Source organism: Canis lupus, chromosome 28, assembly GCF_048164855.1.
Source record: "Canis lupus baileyi chromosome 28, mCanLup2.hap1, whole genome shotgun sequence".
Taxonomy (NCBI): Eukaryota; Metazoa; Chordata; class Mammalia; order Carnivora; family Canidae; genus Canis; species Canis lupus.
Window position 1 is genome coordinate 37,273,132 of NC_132865.1, and position 8,061 is coordinate 37,281,192.

At 38.0% G+C, this 8,061-nt stretch overlaps 1 pseudogene; it reads right to left on the reverse strand.

The window, feature by feature from the left end:
• Positions 1-1,336: 1,336 nt before the first annotated feature.
• LOC140620022 (heat shock cognate 71 kDa protein-like) lies at positions 1,337-3,514 on the reverse strand (annotated as a pseudogene).
• Positions 3,515-8,061: the final 4,547 nt, after the last annotated feature.

The following is an 8,061-nucleotide window of genomic DNA, read 5'->3' on the forward strand; positions in this document are numbered from 1 at the left end:
ATACCTAGTTAAAACCCATCAAACTCTAGATAAGGTCCAAACACTGCCCACTACAAATAAGGACAGCCTCTTCAGGTAACTAACCTGAGGTAAAAAGAGTAAAACCACAGAAGTAGAGTGCACACATCAGAGACCCTCACTGAGGGTCAGGCCCTGGACACTATATGGCTTCTTCTTCATAAAGCCATTACTCTCAGGAGCAGGAAACATAGAAGGCTTTTCTAGGTAGAGACCTAGACAAAATGCCAGGATAGTGGAATTCATCCCAAAAGAAAGAACCAGAAAATGTCACTGCCAGACATCTAATCAAAATGGGTATAAGTAATATGCCTGACAGAGAATTTAAAGCAACAATCATAAGAATACTCACTGGCCTTGAGAAAAGCATGGACAATATCAGGGAGAGCCTTATTGCAGAGATTAAAAAAAAGTTAAAGAAATGAATCAGACAGAAATGAAAAATACAAAACCTGAGATTTGAAACTAACTGGATGTAAGGACCAAATTGATGGAATAAGCAAAGGACAAATAAGTGATGTAGAAGATAGAATAATGGAAAATAAGAATGCTGAGCAGAAGAAAGAAAGAACTATAGATCATTAAAGAAGACTTAGGGAACACAGCAACTCCATCCAACATTACATTTGTATCATAGGATTTCCAGAAAGAAGAGAAGGAAGAGGGGACAGAATGTTTATCTGAGGAAATAATAGCTGAAAAAGTCCCTAATATGGAGAAGGAAATAGACATCCAAATCCATGAGGCACAGAGAACTCCTGTCAAAATCAACAAAAACAGGCCAACACCAAGACATAGAGTAGTTAAATTTGCAAAATTTACTGATAAAGAAAAAATCCTAAAAGCAGCAAGACAAAAGAAGTCCTTAACTTAGAGGGAACACCAATAAGGCTGGCTGCAGAACTCTCCACAGAAACTTGGCAAGCCAGAAAAGAATGGCATGATATATTCAATGTGCAGAATAGGAAAAATCTGCAGCCAAGAACAGTGTGTCCAACAAGGCTATCATTCATAATAAGAGGAGAGATAGTTTCCCAGACAAACAAAAACTAAAGGAATTCATGACCAGTAAACCAGCCCTGCAAGAAATATTAAAGGGACTCTTTGAGTGGGAAGGAAAGACAAAAAGTGACAACGACTAGAAAAGAAGAGAGAAAATCTCCAGTAACAACAAAACAAGTAATAAAATGGAACTAAATACATATCTATCAATAATTACTCTGAATGTAAATGTACTAAATGCTCCAATCAAAAGACATAGAGTGTCAGAATGGATAAAAAATCAAGACCCATCTATATGCTGCCTACAAGAGACTCATTTTATTTTTTTTCCAATTTTAAATACAGTTTTATTTAAGACATTGCATTTTCCACTTAACAATACAGTGCTTATAAAGTGCAATGTTTATTTCCTTTCCCTGTGCACATATTCCATATTCAAGTATCAAGAATGCCCAGTATATTTACTATAGCAGCTTGACTTTAAAACTGCCATGGAATTTGCTACAAATTTGGGTCCTTCAAATGTGTGGAACAATGCTAGACCTGTCATCAGGTTGGCTTAATCAACCTCTTCAATGGTAGGCCCAGAGGATGCACCACCAGAGGGAGGAGCTCCACCACCAGGAAAGCCTCCGGGCATTCCTCCTGGCACTCCTCCTGCACTCTGGTATAGCTTCATACCGATGGGGTTGCAGACTTTCTCCAGCTCTTTCTGCTGATGTTCAAATTCTTCCTTCTCTGCAGTCTGGTTCTTATCGAGCCAGTTGATGAGTTCATTGCACTTGTCAAGAATCTTCTGTTTGTCTTCGTCATTGATTTTGCCCTGAAGTTTTTCATCTTCAACAGTTGCTTTCATATTGAATGCATAAGACTCAAGTGAATTCTTAGAAGACACCTTGTCTCTCTGCTTCTCATCTTCCACTTTGTACTTCCCAGCTTCCTGGACCATGCACTCAATGTCCTCCTTGCTCAAGCAGCCCTTGTCATTAGTCATGGTAATCTTGTTCTCTTTTCCTGTGCTCTTATCCACAGCAGACACATTGAGGATACCATTAGCATCAATATTAAAAGTGACTTCAATCTGAGGAATGCCACAAGGAGCAGGAGGTATGCTGGTGAGTTCAAACTTGCCAAGTAGATTGTTATCCTTGGTCATAGCACACGCTCACCTTCATAGACCTGAATAAGCACACCAGGCTGGTTGTCAGAGTGGGTAGTAAAGGTTTGTGTCTGTTTGGTAGGAATGGTAGTATTGTGCTTGATGAGCACAGTCATGACTCCTCCAGCAGTTTCAATACCAGGAGGAAGTGGGGTGACATCCAATAGCAGCAAATCTTGAACATTTTCAGATTTGTCACCAGAAAGAATTGCTGCCTGGACAGCTGCACCATAAGCAACGGCCTCATCAGGGTTGATGCTCTTATTCAGTTCCTTTCCATTGAAGAAGTTTCTGAATCTTGGGGATACAGGTAGAACCTCCCACCAGGACAATATCATGGATCTGAGACTTGTCCAGCTTGGCATCCCAAAGAGCTTTCTCTACAGGGTCCAGGGTGCCACGGAACAGGTCAGCATTTAATTCTTCAAACTGGGCACAAGTAATAGAGGTATAGAAGTCGATTCCTTCATACAGAGAATCAATCTCAATACTGTCCTGGGTGCTGGCCCATTCGCATGCAGTACGGAGACAGCCCTCTTATTTTTGTTGATATCCTTCTTGTGTTTGTGCTTGAATTCTGCAATAAAATGATTGACCATACAGTTGTCAAAGTCTTCTCCACCTAAGTGGGTGTCTCCAGCTGTGGACTTGACCTCAAAGATCCCATCTTCAATAGTAAGGATTGACACATCAAAAGTGCCACCTCCTAAATCAAAGATCAACACGTTCCTTTCAGCTCCAACCTTCTTGTCTAAGCCATAAGCAATAGCAGCAGCATTTGGCTCATTGATGATTCGAAGTACATTAAAACCGGCAATAGTTCCAGCATCTTTGGTAGCCTGACGCTGAGTCATTGAAGTATGCAGGTACCCTGACAACCGCATTGGTAACAGTCTTCCCAAGGTAGGCCTCTGCAATTTCCTTCATCTTTGTCAGAACCATAGAGGACACCTTCTCTAGATAGAAACTTTTTGTCTCCCCCTTGTATTCTACTTGGACCTTAGGCCTGCCAGCATCATTCACCACCATGAAGGGCCAATGCTTCATATCAGATTGGATGACAGCATCATCAAATCTACGTCCAATCAGCCACTTGGCATCGAAAACCGTGTTAGTGGGGTTCAACACAACTTGATTCTTCACAGCATCACCGATCAATCGTTCGGTGTCTGAAGGCGACATAACTTGGGGTGGTTCGGTTTCCCTGCTCATTGGCAATTATTTCCACTTTCCCGTGCTGGAAGACACCCACGCAGGAGTAGGTGGTGCCAAGATCGATCCCGACTGCGGGTCCTGTAGACATAGTTGCTTCTGTGTGGGCCAGACTCGGCCCGCGGAAACAACAGCCGCCTGCAGATCTGGCGCCGCGTACAACTGAGACTCGTTTCAGACTTAAAGACACCTGCAGATTGAAAGTGAAGGGTTAGAGAACCATTTATCATGCAAACGGATTTCAAAAGAAAGCCAGAGTAGAAATACTTAAATCAGACAAACTAGATTTTAAATCAAAGACTGTAACAAGAGATGAAGAAGGGCACTATTTAATAATAAAGGGAACTATTCAACAAGAAGATCTAACAATTGTGAATATTTATACCCCTAACTTGGGAGCACCCAAATATATAAATTAATAACAAGTGTAAAGAAACTCATTGATGATAATGCAATAATAGGGATTTTAAAACCCCACTTACCTCAATGGGCAGATCATCTAAGCAGAAAATCAACAAGGAAACAATGGCTTTGAATGACAAACCAGGCCAGATGGAACATTCCATCTTAAAGACCATAATATACATTCTTTTCAAGTGCAAATAGTACATTCTCCAGAATAGACCACATATTGGTCACTAAGCAGGACTCAATAAGTACAAAAAGATTGAGAATATGCATACCATGCATCTTTTCTGACCACAAGGCTATGAAACTTAAAATCAACCAGAAGAAAAATTTAGAAAGACTACAAATACATGGAAGTTAAACAACATGTTACTAAACAATGAATGGGTCAACCAAGAAGTTAAAGAAAATATTTTTAAAATAAATGAAAATGAAAACATGATAGTCCAAAAACTCTGGGATGCATCAAAAGCATTCCTAAGAGGGAAATATAGAACAATGCAGGCCTATATGAAGAAGCAAGAAAAATCTCAAATAGACAACCTAACCTTACATAATAATTAAGGGAAATAATAGAGATTAGATCAGAAATAAATGATATAAAAACAAAAAAATAATAGAAGAGATCAATGGAACCAGGAGCTGGTTCTTTGAAAAAATTTAATGAAATTGATAAACCTCTAGGCAGGCTTATCAAAAAGAAAAGAGAAAAGATCTAAGTAAATAAAATCACAAATGAGGGAGGAGAAATAACTAAAACTTCCAAAAAATAGTAATGGAAGGAAAATTTCCACTCATTGTATAAGGCCAGCATTACCCTGATTCCCAAACCAGAAAAGACTCCACTACAAAAGACAACTGCAGGCCAAACCCCTGATGAACACGGATTGGCGCCTGCCTTTGGCCCAGGGGCGATCCTGGAGACCCGGGATCGAATCCCACGTCGGGCTCCCGGTGCATGGAGCCTGCTTCTCCCTCTGCCTGTGTCTCTGTCTGCCTCTCTCTCTCTCTCTCTCTTTCTCTCTCTCTCTCTCTGTGAGACTATCATAAATAAATAAAAATTTAAAAATAAAATAAAATAAAATACTAGTAAATCGAGTCCAACAGTACATTCAAAGAATCATTCAGCACCATCAAGTGGGATTAATTCCTAGGTTGCAAGGAACAAGTGTTGATTGATTTGTGAATATTGAAATCAATCAACATGATAAATCATATTAGGTAAAAAAAAGGATAAAACCGTTTGATCCTCTCACTAGATGCATTAAAAGCATTTGACAATGTACAACATCCATTCATGATAAAAACCCTCAACAAAGTGCGTTTAGAGGAAACATACCTTAACATAATACAGACCGTATGTGAAAAACCCACAACTAATATCATCCTCAATAGAGAACAACTGATAGCTTTTCCTCTATAGTCAGGAACAAGACAGGGATGTTCATTATTATTTAACATAGTACTGGAAGTCCTAGCCTCAACAATCAGACAACAAAAAGAAATAAAAAGCATCCAATTAGCAAGGAAGAAGTCAAACTTTCACTATTTGCAGACGACATGATACTCTATATAGAAAACCCAAAAGATGTCACCAAAAAATTGCTAAAACTGACACATGAATTCAGTAAAGTCAGAGGACACAAAATCAATGTACAGAAATCTGTTGCATTTCTATACAACAATAATAAAGCAACAGAAAGAGAAATCAAGGAATCAATTGAAGATGACATGAAGAAATTGAAAAACATTCCATGTTCATGGATTGGAGGGAAGAGCAAATATTGCCAAAATGTCTATGACCTAAAACAATCTACACATTTAATAGAATTCCTATCAAAATATCAACAGCATTTTTCACAGCATTAAAACAAACAATCCTAAAATTTGTATGGAACCACAAAAGACCCTTTATAGACAACATAATATTGAAAAAGAAAATCAAAGGTGGAGGCATCACAATTCCAGACTTCAAGCTTTATTACAAAGCTTTGGTCATCAAGACAGTATGGTACTAGCACAAAAGCAGACACGTAGATCAGTGGAACAGAATAGAGAACCCAGAAATGAATTCACACCTTTATGGTCAGTTAATCTTGGACAAAACAGGAAAGAATATGCAACGAGAAAGACACAGTCTCTTCAACAAATGGTGTAGGGAAAATTAGACAGCAATATACAAAAGAATGAAAATGATCCACTTTCTTACACCAAACACAAAAATGAATTAAAAAAGAATGAAAGACCTAAATGTGAGACAGAAATCTATCAAAATCCTAGAAAAGAACAGACGATATCCTCTTTGACACCAGCCATAGTAACTTCTTACTAGATATGTCTCCTGAGGCAAGGGAAACAAAAGCAAAAACAAACTATTGGGACTTCATAAAAAAAAAAAAAAAGTTTCTACACACCAAAGGAAACAGTTAACAAAACTAAAAGTTCACCTACAGGATGAAAGAAGATATTTGAAAATGACATATCTGGATAAAGGGTTAGTATCTAAAATATATGAAGACATAAAACCCAATACCCCAGAAATGAATAATCCAGTTAAAAAATGGGCGGGAGACATGAATAGACACTTTTCCAAAGAAAACATCCAGATGGTTAACAGACAAGAAAGAATGCTCAACAACGTTCATCATCAGGGAAATACAAATCAAAACTACAATGAGATATCACCTCACACCAGTCAGAATGGCTAAAATGAAAAACACAGTAAACAACAGGTGTTGGTGAGGTTGCATAGAAAAAGGAACACTCATGCACTACTAGTTGGAATATGAACTAGTACAGCCAAGGTGGAAAACATTATAGAAGTTCCTCAAAAAGTTAAAAATAGAATTACCCTATGAGGGGCACCTGGGTGGCTCAGTGGTTGAGCACCTGTCTCTGGCTCAGGTCATGATCCCGGGGTCCTGGGATTAAGTCCAGCACTGGACTCCCCACAAGGAGCCTGCTTCTCCCTCTGTCTATGTCTCTGCCTCTCTCTGTGTCTCTCATGAATAAATAAATAAATAAAATCTAAAAAAAAAAAGAACTACCCTATGATCTAGCAATTGCACTACCAAGTATTCACCCAAAGAATACAAAATACTAATTTGAAGGGATGCATGCACCTCGATGTTTATAGCACCATTATCTACAATAGCCAAAATATGGAAATAGTCCAAATGACCATTGACTGATGAATGGATGAAGAAGATGCGGTGTACATATATACGATGGAATATTTCTCAGCCACAAAAAAGAATAAAATCTTGCCATTTACAATGACATGGATAGAGCTACAGAGTATTGTGCCAGGTGAAATAAACCAGTCAGAGGAAAACAAATAACATATGATTTCACTCATACGTGGAAATTAAAAACAAAACAGATGAACATGGGAGGAAAGAGAGGCAAATTGGGAAACAGACTCAACTATAGAGAACAAACTGAGGGAAGTGGAGGGGAGGCAGGCAGGGGGATGGTGTAATTGCGTGATGGATATTAAGGAAGGCACCTGTGATGAGCACTGGGTGTTGTATGTAAGTGATAAATCACTAAATTTTACATTTGAAACTAATATTATATTGTATGGTAACTAACTGGAATTTAAAGAAATGTTGGGGGGAAAAGGAAGACTCAGAAATGTAAAGATGTGAATTCTAATTTATACAATCTCAAAACCTCAAGTGTTTGTCAGTGTGTGTGTATGTGTGTGTGTACAACTACATGAGCTCATTCTAAAATGTATATAGAAATGCAAAGAGAATAAGCAAGATACTTCTAAAAAAGAAGTGGAAAAACTTGTTCTTTTACATATTGAAGCTCATAATAAAGCTATAGTAAATTGAGACAGTGTGGTATTACTGCCTGGATAGAAAAATAGATCAGTGGAGCAGAATTAGTACCTAAAGACAGGCAATAGTTTGCAAACAAAGCAGAGCAGTGGAGGAAAAAAAGAAGTGAGTTTTTAATAAATGGTGCTGAAACAATTAAGTATCCATGCAGGAAAAAACAGATTTGACTCATACCTTACATCTATAGCAAAAAGTCCACTTAAGAAGGATTAAATGCCTAAATGTAAAAGGCAATACTAGAAAAATATGATGAAGATAATATTTCCCTATCTCTTGATAGGGAAAGATTTCTTAAACAACACAAAACTTTTGTTCAAATAAATACACCATAAGAGTGAAAAGAGTACCAACAAATTGGGAAATGATATTTGTAACATACAACCACACACACAAAAAAAACCCTCTTATACAGAG